We start from the raw sequence: 16,653 nt of genomic DNA, 5'->3' as shown, positions 1-16,653 counted from the left end.
AATTCAGACACATGGGGCAACTTCCAACTAGCTTGCGGCACTATGTCCAGAGTAGATGTGATTCAGGCTCCATCTCTCAATATTTTGAGAAGCAGCTAGGCTTCAAAGTCTGTTCAGAGCTCTTCCCAATCTTACCTACATACCCTCCAGCATTTATCCAATGAAAACAGGGATGTCCTGTTCCATAATAATAATAAATTTTATATATTTATACCCCGCCCATATGACTTGGTTGCCCCAGCCACTCTAGGTGGCTTCCAACATAGCGTACTTTTCCATGTATAAGACTATGTTTTTTTTTCTTTAAAAATCATGCTAAAAAGTGGGGGTCGTCTTATACATGGATAGTGCATAGGGTGGATGTTTGATTGGTTGCTGCCGTGGCTGTCAGCAGCTATTGTGTGTGTTATTGGTTGCTGCGTCAATGGGTGGATTTGATTGGCTGATGCTCTGGCAGTTGGGCAGGTGATTGGCAGCTTCTGCCAGCAATCGGACAGACAGGAGGCAGATTTTGCAATGCCTGCGGGTGAGAGATTTTCTGCAGTCCCCCGTAAAAAAAGCTCAGCAACCCTGGGTAATCCCCCCAAAAAAGTTCAACAACTCTGTGCCATCTCCTCCCATTTTGTTAAATTTGAGTCTCCCAAAATAGGGGGCGTCTTAAACATGGGGGCATCTTATAGATGAAAAAGTACGGTATATAAAAACATTAAAGCATTAAGCATTAAAAAAAACCTTCCCTATACAGAGCTGCCTTCAGATGTCTTCTAAAGGTTGTATATTTGTTTATATCATTGGCTCAGGGGTCCCATAACTCCATACCCTCCGACGAAAATAGCAGTTCGAAAGCACGTCAAAGTGCAAGTAGATAAATAGTTACCACTCTGGCAGAAAGGTAAACAGTGTTTCCGTGCACTGCTCTGGTTTGCCACATGACCTGGAAGCTGTATGCTGGCTCCCTCAGCTAGTAAAGCGAGATGAGCACCGCAATCCCAGAGTTGGCCAAGACTGGACCTAATGGCCAGGGGTCCCTTTACCTTTACCATAATCTCCAACATTTCTCTGATGAAAATAGGGACATCCTAAGGAAAAGCGGGACTTTCTGGGATCAAATCAGAAACTGGGACGGCTTCTGTAAATCCAGGACTATCTCTGGAAAATAGGGACACTTGGAGGTGAGATAGGTTAGACAGAGAGACAGTGACTGGCCCAAGGTGGGTTTCTTGGCTTTATGGGAAGCTGAGTCTGGGTCTGTCTGGTCCTGCTCTGACATTTAAGCCAAGACACCACATGGCAGATCCTAAACTGTCTTCTTCGCCTATACCATTGTAAAATGTGCAATGTACAATGTTGTGTACATTGAAGATGCTGTATAAATATATATTTTTTTAATATCTACTCATCCTTCCAATCCTTTACTGCATGCGTATCTATCTCTGTCTAGTATGGGGGAAAATTTACTTGAGCTAAAGAAGTGGCAGGCCAGAAAAATACGCTAATTTAATTTGGCAACATGGCCATTTCAGTGGGAAGTCATGCCGTAGTAGGTTATCTCATCTAATAACAGCGGTGTGTTGAAAAATTATCAGCTCTGTTCATAACCTACGGGTGAACCTTGCCTTTGCTTTCCAAGAATGAGATTGTGATAACAGAACAGCTCTGGCAATTAAAATACTGTAAGGTTCACAGGAGAGGCAAATGAGTGCTTGCAAAGTGCTGCAGTGTACAATTTATGACATCTTTTATTTTAGCGCTGCTCAGTATATCTTGCAAATGCGTTCGTATGCTTAAACCATTTTATTCCTTTGTTAATGGGCCATGATTGCAATCAGCTGAACCAATAGGCAGCTTCACATTTCCATGGAAGGTACTATTAAACAAAAAAATTAAGTCCTCTCTTTAGTCAATAAATCTAATTTCTTCTCTAGCCAGATGCTGTTACATAATACGTTTCCAATTTGGTATTCAATCCATTTCCTTTAATGGCAAATAATCTCTATGAATCAGAAAGGTAGCCTGAAGAATCCATATGACTCTAAATGCTGTCTTCGAGAAAGGAAGGAGACCACCTTTGCGATCACTCCATCTTGCCTTTATCACAATGTAGACATTACAAGATTGACTGATTGTTACATATTGTAACTTCCGTTTCCTTTGTGGGCTCTTCCAGAAGACATGTTGATTGAGCATTTGCTTGCACAATTTTCACACAAAGGTTAGGTGATGTCTGTATAGTCTGTATCTGTTCTGATCTGTTTTGGGAGAGGTTATATGACAATATGGATTCATTCTCATTTGCCTGTGCAAATCTTCCCATTAATCATTTGCTCACCCCACACTTTTCAGTGCATTTTTCTCCATCACTTTCCTAACTGCAAAACATCCTTTTGTTCCATTGAATTTGTTGCACTAAGGTGACCGAGCACTTTAATCCACTTTAAATGTGCAAACCTCCATTCCTGGTATGTGCTTGAATTCAACCTACAAAAAGTACCGCTAGTCTGGAAATGACTCCACACTTGCCAATTGAATTGCATACTTTTGGACACAGCTAGCATGGCTGACTGCTTTCAGCTAACCTATAAACATACGTCCCCATATCTAGACATTCACTTACTCCCTGAAGCATATACCACAGGCATAGGCAAACTCCGGCCCTCCAGATGTTTGGGACTACACTTCCCATCATCCCTGACCACTGGTCCTGTTAGCTAGGGATGATGGGAATTGTAGTCCCAAACATCTGGAGGGCCAGAGTTTGCCTATGCCTGATATACAACTTTTGCTCATGTTTCTCTATAATGCTATTCTAGGCTGCCTCAACAGAAGTATAGTGTCCAGATCAAGGGAAGGAATAGTCCCACTTTATTCTGCCTTGGTCAGACCACACCTGGAGTACTGTGTCCAGTTCTAGGCACCGCAATTTAAGAAGGATGTTGATAAGCTGGAACGTGTGCAGAGGAAGGCAACCAAGATGATCAAGGGTCTGGAAACTAAGCATTATGTGGAGTGCTTGAAGGAGCTGGGTATGTTTAGCCAGGACAAGAGGAGACTGAGAGGAGATATGATTTGTTGTTGTTTAGTCATTTAGTTGTGTCCTACTCTTCGTGATCCCATGGACCAGAGCACGCCAGGCACTCCTGTCTCCCACTGCCTCCCACCGTTTGGTTAAACTCATGTTGGTAGCTTCGAGAACACTGTCCAACCATCTTGTCCTCTGACATCCCTTTCTCCTTGTGCCCTCCATCTTTCCCAACATTAGGGTCTTTTCTTCTCATGAGGTGGCCAAAGTATTGGAGCCTCAGCTTCACGATCTGTCCTTCCAGTGAGCACGCAGGGCTGATTTCCTTCAGAATGGATAGGTTTGATCTTCTTGCATGATAGCCATCTTCAAATATCTTAAGGGCTGTCACATGGAGGAGGGAACATGCTTGTTTTGTCCCGCCCTTGAGGGTAGGACTCAAACCAATGGCTTCAAGTTACAAGAAAGGAGATTCCGACTAAATGCCAGGAAGAACGCTCTGACAGTAAGAGCTGTTCAGTAGTGGAACAGCTTCCCACAAGAGGTGGTGGACTCTCCTTCCTTGGAGATTTTTAAGCAGAGGTTGGATGGCAGTCTGTCATGGATGCTTTAGCTGAGATTCCTGCATTCCAGGGGGTTGGACTAGATGGCCCTTGGGTCCCTTCCAACTCTACAATTCTATGAATCTCCAATCAGAGGGAGGGAAAAGTGCTCAAAAGGACTGCACAGGTGCTATTGCATTGAAATAAATTGGGCAGGGTGTGTGCACTGAAGTTCCTGTGATCAGGGCGGCATCAATACAACACCAGCCAACATCCTTGCAAAAATTAAGGATTTAGGAAGAACAGCTGGGAAATGGATGGGAGTCACCATAGCAGATTTAAATCTTTCAGATCCACCTCAACTATACGGATCTTTCAACTACTTTCAGTTCAATTTCGATTCTATCTTTGCTTATATGCCTTTGGGAAAGCACTCTTCTATTCTATTCTCACTGTCTTCAGTAATAGCAGGGATAATAAAAAAGCAGCCCCAATACTAAGCATATGTCCTAGAGCTGCAGTAACAGACACTGTATGTGTGTTAAATTTTTTAAATTGTACTGATATCGGTGGGAGGATGATCAGGACAGGTTTAATGCTCCCTCTGAAATCAATGTAGAATGCTGTATTTGGCTGGTTCACACCCACCAGTCAGACACAGAATATATAGACTCAGTTATATTGCAACTGACCATTTGCCTTCCTCCCAGGCTAGAAAGTGCAGAGGAAAGTTAAGTGTGGATAAGCTCTCATAAAGGTCATTTCAAGCCCCATTTGCATGGCCTTGGAGAGGGGGTGGGGATGTCTTCACCTGACATACACAACCTTTTCAGTTTCCCTGCAGTCCCCTAGGATTTCCTGTTCATGAAGATGTCTTCTGCGCATGCGTGCTCATCTGAGCATGTGCGACGGCTGTGTACACACCATTCATAAGTAGGAAATGAATGTGGCATATGTTTGAAGGAGGGAAACACATCCAAAAGAAGTATTTGTCAAGAAACCACAGGGTCGATGTGGGTTGTGGCTAATGCCATGTTTATGTGGCTTAAAAAACTAGCAATGGGAGCACACTGAATGCACTGGCAGAAGAAGAGGAGTGCAGGGGGAGCGCACCGCCCCCGGCAGTGCAATCCCGGTGGGGTGCCATCGTGGCTGTCCCACCCCTGCAGGCGGCGCGTCACGCCCCCAGGATGCACCCCAGCCCCGCCCCCACCTGCTCTCTGCCCCCCAGTGCTGGAGCATGAAGCTCCTCCACTGACTGGATGCGAAGCAAGTGATAATGTGAGCATATCCTCGCACATCACTTTCTTTTTATGAGGCAGGTTTTTTCATAGTGGTTTTATATAGTGCTGCCAGCATAGATGGCAATTTGCAAAATACAAGGGGGCAGCTCACCGCTCCAAGGAGCTTACAATCTAGAACTGAAATCTACAGAGGAAGGGAAAGAAGCCAATGTTCCAAACCCATCTCCATTCAATCGAGGCTGATAAATTTTCAGCCACTGCTCCTATGTTTTTGTTATTATTTGTTATTATTCCTTAAATTCCTACTGCACCCTATATCCGCAGGTCTCAGTGCAGTTACGACATAAAATCACAATATAAAAACACAAAATACATAATAATAATAAAAAGTTTTTGCTTCATTTGGTCCCAAGCTTTTAAACTAGAAGTTTCCCTTTCACCCTTGCCCTCCCAGATACCCTTTCCTGACAGAGAGTATTTCCATTTGAGAGAAAACAAAAACAAAAGAGGCTTGGGATTTTCAAATCAGCTTTAATTTGACAGGCTCCTCCATACATGTTGTGTGTGTGTGTGTGTGTGTGCGTGTGTGTGCGTGCGTGCGTGTAAGTTTCTTTTAAGTTTAATGACACCGTAATATGAAACAATCAGCATCCATCTTGCAGCAAGACTTCGACAGCCCAACTTCAAAGAGAAACCACGGCTTCTCCTCCCTGTCCAGCCTCTCTGCTCACCAGCTTCAGGAAGCAGCTGGATTGCTTTGAACTCAGCTTTAACTTTACTTTTAGGGGCAGCTTAAAGCCCCATCCCCCCCCCAACCCGTATTTGCAATGAAAACTAACCTGGCAAATATGCAAGAAGCCCTTGGAAGCAAGGCTTGGAAGTGAGAGAACTGGAGGCAGGTTGGATGAAGGTAGGACAAGGGGGAAAAAGGAAATATTTTTAAATGCCTGTTTAAAGGCCAGGGATAATTTATTTGTTTAAAAAAATGCTTTGCTAAAGCCAGCTTGCCAATTAATGTAAGGGTCAGGCAGCATCATGTTGAGTGCATCTTTCAATTCAGTGCTTGTCCGAACTGCATGGGTACCACTCCATATGGGAAGGAAACATTTCCTTCTCATGCTGCGTTCCTACTGAAAAATTGCCACCCCTTCCTCCAGAAGCTGCTGTCCGACCCCAAAGCTGCTATTAGATGACAAGCACTTGAGCCCAACCCTAAGTCACATGAAGCTTGAAAAGTCAGCACCAGCCCTTCTAATGGAGCTTGGAAATGGACCAGGAGCCAATGCAGCTGTTCCAATACTGGCAGGATACAATTCCCCCACACAGCCAAAGTTAACATCCTAGCGGCTGTATTCTGAACTCAGTTCAGTTTCCAAACTGTGTTCTGGGCTGTTCCACAGGCAACACATTACACAGAGTCTAAAGCGTGGGTAGGCAAACTAAGGCCCGGGGGCTAGATTCGGCCCAATCGCCTTCTAAATCTAGCCCGCGGACGGTCCAGGAATCAGCATGTTTTTACATCAGGAGAATGTGTGCTTTTATTTAAAATGGATCTCTGGGTTATTTGTGGGGCATTCATTCATTCCCCCCCCCCCAAAAAAAAATTTAGCCTGGCCCCCCACAAGGTCTGAGGGACAGTGGACCGGCCCCCTGCTGAAAAAGTTTGCTGACCCCTGGTCTAAAGCAGGCACCCCCAAACTCGGCCCTCCAGATGTTTTGGAACTACAACTCCCATCATCCCCAGCTAACAGGATCAGTGGTCAGGGATGATGGAAGTTGTAGTCCCAAAACATATGAAGGACCGATTTTGGGGATGGCTGGTCTAAAGTGTGGGTTGCAGACTCTCCAAGCATCCCTATTTTCCAGGGACAGTCCCAGAAGTCATCCTGGTTTCTGACGATGAGATCAAGCGTAATGACTGAATGCATGCAAAATTGAAATAGAATGAAAACTGGTTGATCCATCCCTCTCTAGTTCTAGTCCTCTTTGCATTTTAAACAAACAAAAACAAAAATGCTATCACGTTACCCTAGCATGTGGCTGAATTTCTGGTGCTTTGTAACAGTAACAACTAGCAAGATGTCCACCAAATAGCAGAACTACCGGTATCTATGGAAATACGTTCTGCAGCAGAGTAGGTTGCTGGATTCCATGAGACCTCAATATCTTTTTCTAGCTGGCTTTGGCCTTTTTTCCTTTAGCGCAGAGCTTTCCATGTTGGCCACACACCTTTTTAGTAATGCATCATTTCACAACAAAGTAATTCAATTTCGCTAGCCTAACCAGAAGTTAAAGTAACCACTTTCCAGAGCATCGGCGCGACACACCTACACACTGCAGCCGACACACTAACATGTTGCGACTCACATTTGTTCCTATTGCCATCCTTCTGGCCACATGTCCCCCTGCAGGACATTGGGGGGCAGTCTGCCCCATGTCCTGTTTAAACATAGAGATCCATAAGAAGCGGGGAAGGAGCGAGAGCAGGGGCCTTATAGGTGCCATTCATCAGTTACTCTTGTGTAGTGGAGCGAGCGGGAACTCAGATCACTACCTTCTCCACTATGATGAGTTGTATTGCATTTCTATTTAGATCGCAGCGATCATTTCTAAATTTGCATCAGCCTTAAACCTCACTGCCGGTGAGTCACGTTGAAAATCAAAGGGCTTGGGGACTATAGAATGATTATACCTTAACTGCAAGCTTCACAACTGCAACCTTCACAATTTAGCGGAACCACCTGTAACATCGGGGCCCAGTACGGGCCACATATTCTCCTGCAATGATTTTGCAAAGTTTTTTGCAGATAAAATCGCTCAGATTCGGGAAGAAGTAGATTCCACCGTGGGAGCAGGGCCGGGGCGGGAGAGTGCTAGAGTTCTGTCTAGTCAAGTTGAGTGGGATCAATTCCAATCTGTTACCTCCAAGGATGTGGACAGGCTGCTTGGACGAGTGAAACCAACCACCTGTCTCCTAGATCCTTGCCCATCCTGGCTTATAAAAGCTAGCCGGGAAGGACTGGGCGATGGGCTTCGTGGGGTGGTGAATGCTTCCCTCCGTGAGGGAGCCTTCCCAGACCCACTGAAAGAGGCGGTTATTAAACCGCTTCTTAAAAAACCATCTTTAGATGCGGCCACAATGGCCAACTATCGCCCAGTCTCAAATCTTCCATTCTTGGGCAAGGTGATAGAGCGAGCGGTTGCCGAACAACTCCAGGCACGCCTGGAAGAAGCGGACCATTTGGATCCCTTCCAGTCGGGATTCAGGCCTCATCATGGGACTGAAACTGCCTTGGTCGCACTGGTTGATGATCTCCGGCAGGCTAGGGACAAAGGTGAGAGCTGTTTCCTAGTTCTGCTGGATCTCTCAGCGGCGTTTGATACCATCGACCATAACATCCTTCTGGACCGTCTTGAGGGGCTGGGAGCTGGGGGCACTGTCCTACAGTGGTTCCGCTCCTTCCTCCTGGGCCGTGTTCAGAAAGTGGTGGTGGGGGATGAGTGTTCAGACCCCTGGGCTCTCACTTGTGGGGTGCCTCAGGGTTCTGTCCTCTCCCCCATGCTTTTCAACATCTACATGCAGCCGCTGGGAGAGATCATCAGGAGGTTTGGGCTGGGTGTTCATCAGTATGCAGATGATACCCAGCTCTACCTCTCTTTTAAATCAGAACCAGTGAGGGCAGTGAAGGTCCTGTGTGAGTGTCTGGAGACGGTTGGAGGATGGATGGCGGCTAACAGATTGAGGTTGAATCCTGACAAGACAGAAGTACTGTTTCTGGGGGACAGGAGGCGGGCAGGTGTGGAGGATTCCCTAGTCCTGAATGGGGTAACTGTGCCCCTGAAGGACCAGGTGCGCAGCCTGGGAGTCATTTTGGACTCACAGCTGTCCATGGAGGCACAGGTCAAATCTGTGTCCAGGGCAGCTGTTTACCAGCTCCATCTGGTACGTAGGCTGAGACCCTATCTGCCTGCGGACTGTCTCGCCAGAGTGGTGCATGCTCTGGTTATCTCCCGCTTGGACTACTGCAATGCACTCTACGTGGGGCTACCTTTGAAGGTGATTCGGAAACTACAACTAATCCAGAATGCGGCAGCTAGACTGGTGACTGGGAGCGGCCGCCGAGACCATATAACACCGGTCTTGAAAGACCTACATTGGCTTCCAGTATGTTTCCGAGCACAATTCAAAGTGTTGGTGCTGACCTTTAAAGCCCTAAACGGCCTCGGTCCAGTATACCTGAAGGAGCGTCTCCACCCCCATCATTCTGCCCGGACGCTGAGGTCCAGCGCCGAGGGCCTTCTGGCGGTTCCCTCATTGCGAGAAGCAAAGCTACAGGGAACCAGGCAGAGGGCCTTCTCGGTAGTGGCGCCCACCCTGTGGAACGCCCTTCCAGCAGATGTCAAAGCGATAAACAACTAGCTGACATTCAGAAGACATCTTAAGGCAGCCCTGTTCAGGGAAGTTTTTAACATGTGATATTTTATTGTATTTTTGGTTTTTATGGAAGCCGCCCAGAGTGGCTGGGGAGGCCCAGCCAGATGGGCGGGGTATAAATAATAAATTATTATTATTAATTATTATTATTATTATTATTATTATTATAATAAACAGCTCAGAGCTCTCATCCAGATTTTCAGCTATTTATATTCAGGTTTCCATGGTGGAGCCGCATTTCTGCACTCTGATTCTGAGTCACTCTGAACATTCCGTGGCTTCTTTTCCGTGTGCACCAAGAGACTCGCTACCTCTGGGTCCCTCCTTCTGTCTACCTGACATTCGTCTCTCTCTGAAACTCACAGTCATTTGTTTGGCGGCGTTTGCTCGTCTGCCGCAGGACTTTGAAAACTGCGTTGCTGGAAGAATTTGTGACATTTGTTTAGAAGCATCCAGCTTTTTCTTTTCTTCTCTCTCCCATTTTTTAAAGTTACCATTGCATGTCACACAACCCTTGTGAAGCCCCTGTCACTAAGGGATGGCGTGTGAAGTCTGTTTGAAGTTTGTTTTCTCCTGCTGATCTCTCTAAGGGAATCTAGTTTCATACCAGCTGGCAAACAGAGAGTAACTATGCTGTGTGTGTGTGTGTGTGTGTGTGTGTGTGTGTTTTAAAAAAAGTCTGTTGTTTGAAAGACCTCAGTTGTTTTTGGTTTTTTAAAGTCCCCATTCCTTGATGAGACTCCATAAATGGTGCATTGTTTAGGAGATTAATTTTTAGAAGAAATTCACAGGCAGAGTATTAAGGAGTTGGGGGGGGGTATGTCTAGGGCGGCCACTTATGCATGCCACCCCCCTCGAAAAATGAGGAAATGCTTTGAGCATCCATCAAAACAGAGGACAAGAGGGAACAAAGCTTTCCATACAAATCACAATACCCTGATTTATATGTATGGATGCAAATTTATAAATAATTCCCATCATTTGAATAGAAATACAATCCATCTCACCATAGTGACTGACCAGGTTACCTGCTGGTGGGGTAATGTGAATTGTCCTGGAAAAGATCTGGAGGGCACCAGGTTAGCAAAAGCTGCCTTATGCGTTATAGGATTTCAGCACCCCATTTGCACTGTGGGCACAGGTGCTGTGCTGCTGTAATGTCTGTTTGGGTCCCAAGTACAACTCTGGAGGTAGGCTTCCTACGGCTAATGCTCTTGCAGGGGAAAGACAGAAATGGCTGTGGCTTCCAAAAGCCTGCATAGTAGTAGTAGTAGTAGTAGTAGTAGTAGTAGTAGTAATAATAATAATAATAATAATAATAATAATAATAATAATAATAATTTATTTATACCCCGCCCATCTGGCTGGGTTTCCCCAGCCACTCTCGGCGGCTTCCAACAGAATATTAAAATACAATAATCTATTAAACATTAAAAGCTTCCCTGGATTCAGATGTCTTCTAAAAGTCAGATAGTTGCTTATTTCCTTGACATCTGATGGGAGAGCGTTCCACAGGGAGGGTGCCACTACCGAGAAGGCCCTCTGCCTGGTTCCCTGTAACCTCACTTGTTGCAGTGAGGGAACCGCCAGAAGGCCTGTGGAGCTGGACCTCAGTGTCTGGGCAGAACAATGGGCGTGGAGACGTTCCTTCAGGTATACTGGGCCGAGGCCATTTAGAGCTTTAAATGTCAGCACCAACACTTTGAATTGTGCTCAGAAACGTACTGGTTATGATCTACTTCCACTGTCACAGGCAATATCCCTTTGAATGCTGGTTTCTTGAAATCCCAAGTGGGAAGAGTGCTATTGCTCTTGGGTTGTATGTGCAGGCTTCTCGGAGGCATCTGGTTGGCCACTGTGAAAACAAGATGCTGGATTAGATGGGTTCTTGGTCTGATCTAGCACAGCTCTTCTTATGTTCTCAAAGAGGATGACTCCTGTGAATTCAACATATCTCCTCACATAGCTGCTGGCTACCTGGGGCCCCTAAGTGCCCGAGCACCCACACAATTCCCCACGAACGGGTGGGGCACCCGCAAATTTCAGCACCAGGGCCATGCACGCTGCATAGCACCCATGGCCCCAGGCACTCACAGTTGTGGGACCAAGCTGGCACTCCTGTCAAAGTCTCCTCTCCAGCAGTCATCATTGTACTGGAATTAAAGCTGGTTCTTTTCTGCTGACCATCAACCCAATGAGAGGAAGGAAGTGTAATCATAACCTACCCACTGTGAACAGACTTCCCGCTGGACAAAGGAAGATGTTGCTAAGTTTGGGGGTCTGATACCCTACCCCTTTTTTTAGTAAAGTGGTACCTCGGGTTACAGACGCTTCAGGTTACAGACTACGCTAATCCAGAAATAGTACCTCAGGTTAATAACTTTGCTTCAGGATGAGAACAGAAATCATGCTCCGGCGGCAGCAGGAGGCCCTATTAGTTAAAGTGGTACCTCAGGTTAAGAACAGTTTCAGGTTAAGAACTGACCTCCAGAACGAATTAAGTTCTTAACCCGAGTACCACTGTATTTCTAATCTCAAATATAGTTTCTGATGATTGAGTCACTGCTGTCAGCCCCAGGAATTCATCATAGGACCTCAATACCTTAAGGATTGGCTCTCCCCCTATGAACTGACCTGGACCTTGTGCCTGTCATCTGAGGCTGTTCTCTATGTCCCCCATCCTAGAGAGGTTTTGAGGGTGGCAACAAGAGAACGTGCCTTTTCTGTGGCGGCTCCCCAATTGTGAAATGCTCTCCCCAGAGAGGCCCGCCTGGCGCCATCATTACATGTCTGTAGCTGCAAAACAAAAACATAACTCTGGCTATTAAATAATCCATGGCCTGTGAAAGTGTGCGGAAGTGGACTGTTATTATCAGTGTAGGGTGGGAAGGGACCCCAATGGTCATCTAGCCCGACCCCCCGCAAGGCAGGAACCTGCAGCTGTCCCATATGGGGATCGAACCTGCAACCTTGGTGTCATCAGCACCATGCTCTGGTCAACTGAGCTATCCAGTTAACGATGATTAATTTATGATTAGGTGGTCTGTCGTTTTATTATTATGCTTTGGTTGTTGATGCTTCGTAATGGGTTTTTAAATGGGTTTTTAAACTGGGATCTTATGATAAAGAGCAGTATATAAATTGAATTATAGTATATTATACTGGATTTTATTAAAATGCAATAAAATAATGCACAATATTGCTGATAAGCATCCTTATGTCCTCGGCGCAGTATACCTGAAGGAACGTCTCCACCCCCATCGTTCTGCCCGGATGCTGAGGTCCAGCGCCGAGGGCCTTCTGGTGGTTCCCTCATTGCGAGAAACCAAGTTACAGGGAACCAGGCAGAGGGCCTTCTCGGTAGTGGCACCCACCCTGTTTGGTGAAGCTTTTAATGTTTGATTGTGTTTTTAATATTCTGTTGGGAGCCGACCAGAGTGACTGGAGAAACCCAGCCAGATGGGCAGGGTATAAATAAATAAATATCATCATCATCATCATGGCTGGTGGCCACTGAAATTCTTATCCTCCATGAATTGGTTGCATCCTCTTTCAAAGCCATCTGAGCTTGGTGGCCATCACTGGCTCGTGTGGGAGCAAATTTCAGAGTTTAGTTATGCACATAAACATACAGGTGGTGGGATAGACCCTTTCTGTCATTGATTGCGCCCATTTGCTGAAAAGGAGTCTGCCTCCAAGGGTCCACATGAATAGCAACAGTGGCCAACCTTTTGACAGGGAGGAGAAGAGGTCTTTCAAATAGATATGCTACTTAATGTGCTGGGTGCAACATCTGGGGTGCAATATTTTTCGATTTTCTTTGCCACAGACATATGGCCAAGGCGCTGACACAAACATGTGGCTGTTCCTCCAAACACTGTGCACATTAAAGCCGCAGCAATGACATCGGTACACACATGTTTGCATTCAAAGATGCTTTGTTAGTCATTGCTACTACATATCATTTATGTGGGACTTTTAATGTTGTGCTGCACTTTGCAGCCTTTATTGTGACCACCCTCGTAAAAGCTGTGTGACGTAGGTCTTTGTTGTTCCCATTTTACAGATGGGGCATGGGGAGCTGAGAGAGACTTGACCAAGGCCACACAGCGAGTCCCTGGCACAAGGAGAATTTATAATGTATGCACGGTTTGATTGTAAAAAGGGAAAGGAAAACAACACACACCCTCAAAGTGATTTGCGAGAAAGATAAAACAATAAATATATCAATAAGAAGAGTGAGAATTGTGGAATTGTAAAGTTGGAAGGGAACCTGAGGGTCATCCATGCAGGAATATGCAGCTGTCCCATAAGGGGATCGAACCTACAGCCTTGGTGTTATCAGCACCATGCTCTAACCAACTGAGCTATCCAGGTTGCATGTAACAATGTATGTATATATATATATATATATATATATATATATATATATATATAATAACAATAATTTAAGACTTACAAAAGAAAATATCAATAAACTAAAAACAAATCAAAATTTATATCAACTTTCTAAACAAATGTTTTTAGCAGGGGCAGAAATTAGCACAGTGAAGGGGCAGGCCTGTTATCAATAAGTGGGGCGTTCCAGAGAGCAGCTGCTGCCACACTAAAAGACTGAGTTCTTACAAATGCAGAATGGGTATTACATGGCCTTTGTAACAGTGCCAGTCCAACTGTTTGAAACAGTTGAGTGGGCATATATGGGGTTATCTCGCAGGTAAACTGGTCCCAAGTTGTTTTATACAGTGGTACCTCGGTTTAAGAACAGTCCTGTTTAAGAACGATTTGGTTTGCGAACTCCGCAAAATCGGAAGTCGTGTTCCGGTTTGAGAACTTTACCTCGGTCTAAGAACGGAATCTGAATAGTGGAAGGGCACTGGTGGTGGGAGGCCTCATTAGAGAGCACGCCTCGGTTTTAGAATGGCTTTGGTTTACAAACGGACTTCCAGAATGGATTAAGTTCATAAAGCAAGGTACCACCCTCAGGTTAAGTACTTAATTCGTTCTGGAGGTCCATACTTAACCTGAAACTGTTCTTAACCTGAAGCACCACTTTAGCTAATGGGGCCTCCTGCTGCTGCCGCGCCGCCAAACATGATTTCTGTTCTCATCCTGAAGCAAATTTCTTAACCTGAAGCACTATTTCTGGGTTAGCAGAGTCTGTAACCTGAAGCGTATGTAACCTGAAGCGTATGTAACCCGAGGTACCACTGTATACTAATAGTAACACTTTGACCTGGACCCAAGACTTCCTGAACCAGATCCAATTTTCCGTTCATGAGGTGTGGCGGATGCCGTCTACGACTTGGAGTGAAGAGATCAGATTTTGAGGTGCCACTCAGTGAAAAAACTTAACTGAGCAACCTTCGGCTAGTTGCTCTCCACCGAACCTATCCGCCCTATAAAATGGGACAAACTCTACATCCATCACCCGGATCTCCTTGAGAGAAAACAACGCCACTGCGAAAAAGCGAAGGCTAATGCAGAATGATCTTCGTTAATGTGCATATTCATCACTTCGCTCGCACTGAATAACATCTGGGGACGAAGGGTATGCGGATATATGTTCCATTCATAAAGTGAGCGCATGTTGTACTCAGAAGCAGGTTGCACCTTGCTTTTTCCTTTGGAGTTGTTGATTTCAATTACGCTGCCTGAAGCGACGTACGAGGTATTTCCAGCATCAAGTGCAAAAGAATTTGGCTTGCAAAATTTAAAGGCATAAATGGAAAGCACTGCAAACCTGCCGATTGATTCGCATATCTTGCCTTATTCTCCGAAAACTCTCTGTGACTGAAGCAGTATCTGTGTGTCTCTGTTAAGTTAAACAGGAGCTGGGCCCTGGACTAATTCGCTCTGGAGAAGGGGGGGGGGGGGGAATGGCTGTTTAAATGGTCAAGTTAAACAAGACACAATTAGAGTCACATTGGTCTCTTATCCTTAATTCAGAGCTCCCACAGGCGTGTTTATGAACCCCATGAGGGGGCACTTTGTTGCCTTGTTAGTTTTAATTGCATTTTGTTTCATTAGATCATTTGAACAGGAACACCCCCACCTTTTTTTCTATGGGTTTCATATATTCCTGCAACTGTGCCTTTTCGGATCTCTAAAGTTGGCCCTTTCCAAAGCGGGGCTCTTTTGGATCATCTGTATTTTAACCTATTAGTAAGAAATACGATATTTATAGCAGCAAGGAGGGGAGAAAATAGCCCCCGTAATGATCTATCCAACAAAAGTCAGTACGGAGGGAACCACTGTAAGGTTATATTAGAAAGACTCCGAGTCAAAGTGAAACTCTCCATAGCTTTGGTTTCAAAACCCAGCATATGCAAGGTTCATAAATTAAAGTAATAAAAAGCAGGACAACATCTGTTCTGCAGTATGAGAGTAAGGGGAAATCTGGACATTTGAGAAGTTGTTATACAGACGTTACATTCTGCATGGCAACATATGAAGAGCGTTTATACTAAAAAGGTCTGCTGGTGCCTCCTTGGATTTATTGATTGTTTTTGTGTGTTTTTTAAGAATGCACATCTGTTTTAAGATTTTTGGTATGCAACCATCTCCCTATAACTTTTTATTCTAATTTGTTTTTAGGACCCATTAAACTAAATAGGCTGCAGTTAACTCAATGGAGAATGAAGGTGTGTAACATTTTCTCCCATAAAACCTTGAGAGAGAGAGAGAGAGAGAGAGAGAGAGAGAGAGAGAGAGAGAGAATATATACTTCCGGCATATCCTTCCTGTGCCTTGTGGATCTGAGGCTGCTCTTTAATTCAATGTCAAGTATGTGTGTGCAGCACAGAAGTTGTGTCCCAACCCAACCCGGCGGCACAGCATTTTAAAGCTTCCCAGTGCTGTATTCCTGGCTATGTTAACCTCTAATTACGACTCCTAATAAAACCCCATGGTAGGCTGATTTAAAAGTAAAGTTTGCTTAATTCCAGATCAAAGCCAAGCCTTCTTTAATTCATATCTTGAGAGATGAAGGATGTAATTGAGTTCATCTATATGGGCTGTTAAGTAACTGGAATATTTGCTTCCGACCTGAAGCTGACTTCCTGAATCTGGGATGGCAGCAGCTCCTTTTATCTAGCAAGTATGTATTTCAACTAGCAAGCTGAGAGAGAGAGAGGGACTATAAAGAGGGATAGAGAGGGGAATTCCTGCATCCTGATTACCTAAGATAAGAAGGCACTTGGGGTGGAAGAGCAGGTGGTGAGAGGTAAATTAGCTGAGGGCCTGGAGATAAAGCTTAAAGTTGGGGGCTTTAAAAGAAAACTCTTGTCAACCAGTCACACTACCCATTCACCTCCTGCCTACCTGCCCCCCCCTTAAAGTGACTGCCCATCTCCCAATCAGCAGCCACCACTGACACCCACTTAATGCAGCCATTTGGTGTTTCGGAATTCC

This window comes from Podarcis gaigeae, assembly GCF_964106915.1.
Source record: "Podarcis gaigeae genome assembly, chromosome: 3".
NCBI classification, from domain to species: domain Eukaryota; kingdom Metazoa; phylum Chordata; class Lepidosauria; order Squamata; family Lacertidae; genus Podarcis; species Podarcis gaigeae.
Note: the sequence above shows the minus strand (reverse complement) of the source record.